Here is a 1379-nt window from a genome sequence, read left to right as displayed (position 1 = left end):
GTGTGAGTGGAAAAGCAATTTATTTTGTAGGAATTAAAAGTAGTTATTAAAAGAGTTATAATTAAAGAATAAGAAGTAGCAAATTGCAATATACTGGAAAAGTAATCATAATGGAGGTTGGTTAGTCAAGCTAAAAAAAATGGATATGGGGAGGCTTTCATGGTGTAATGGGTAGAGCTCCGGAACTCTGAAGACTGCAGTCAGAGTTCAAATCTCAGTGGAGCCTCTTGTGTCTTCAGTTTATAAGCTCCATGATGCGTGTCATAAATGCAGAACAATGTAGTAGTAGTAACTACACAGCTATGGGTTTGAATCTCATCTGTGGCAAGTGTTTGTGTGTGTACCTCAATGATTTTGAGTAGGTTCTGTAGTGTAGTGGTTATCACGTCTGCTTCACATGCAGAAGGTCATGGGTTCGATCCCCAATAGAACCACTATGCTAGAGCAAGATAAGAAAATTGGGGTAGGCATGATGAAGAATAAAGGAAGGAGATTGTAAGAGTTGGATAGTCAAGGAGAAGGATAGATCTGGGAGAAGTAGCCATGCTGTTGTGATAATTATCTAGGTTAGGGTATCCGGGTGTGGACCATGTATAAAGCCAGGTACTGTTAAGCTGGGTTTTAAAATTTATTTTGTGTGAGAGGGATAGAATTCCATAATTTTGAGACATAGTTGGAGTATGTGAAGTTCCGATGCCTTGTTTATAGACTTACTGGTAAGCAGGAAGGCTCTATTGCTAGATATCAAAATGTGTACATTTAATTTTAACAGTTAATAGAGTACTTATGTGGGAGAGTCATATTATTATCATCATTTTTCAAATCTATAGGCTACAAAAACGAAGCTCATTGATAGCAAGGCTCGTCCACTTTCTCTTTTTTATATAACCCTCACTGCAGTTTCGTACTACATGGATTGCATTAAGTGACAGACGTGTCACTAAAACTACAAAGAGGTCTTTAATGTGACCCAAAGAAAAGGCATGTCTTGTTGGACAGTTCAGATTTCTTTCATTGATGTGCTAAACACAGTTATCACCACGAGGTACAGAATACTGGGCATTATTATTATACATAACTTCTAAAGACTGCCCTGCAGTGGGTCAAATTGATGTTTTAAAGGACTATTTCTAATTGTGATAAATTCTAATTACTACCACTGAATGACAGGCTGATGATCTAAGTGAAAAAATAATTAGAACTTGCCACCATTACCATATTAGAGCAAAAGCTAAAGGTTTGTATTTAAAGAAAAATATTTACGAAAAAGATCCATTTATCCAAGCTTAAAATGAATATTGATTTATCACGTCTAGTCCAAAAGCAATTTCTAAAATGTAATGATTTAAAAAAAAGATGATACCTCCACTTCTTTTCCC

The 1379-nt window shown here is 35.9% G+C and overlaps 1 non-coding gene across 1 annotated transcript; it reads left to right on the top strand.

Annotated features, from left to right (window-relative positions):
* The first annotated feature begins 361 nt into the window (after positions 1-361).
* TRNAV-CAC lies at positions 362-434 on the top strand. Its single transcript has one exon. It is a non-coding gene; the product is annotated as a tRNA-Val (tRNA).
* Positions 435-1379: the final 945 nt, after the last annotated feature.

The sequence above is a fragment of the Protopterus annectens genome, chromosome 2.part1 (genome assembly GCF_019279795.1).
Source record: "Protopterus annectens isolate FY-2018-M chromosome 2.part1, PAN1.0, whole genome shotgun sequence".
NCBI classification, from domain to species: Eukaryota; Metazoa; Chordata; order Ceratodontiformes; family Protopteridae; genus Protopterus; species Protopterus annectens.
Note: the sequence above shows the minus strand (reverse complement) of the source record. Positions and strands in the feature narration are given on the sequence as shown.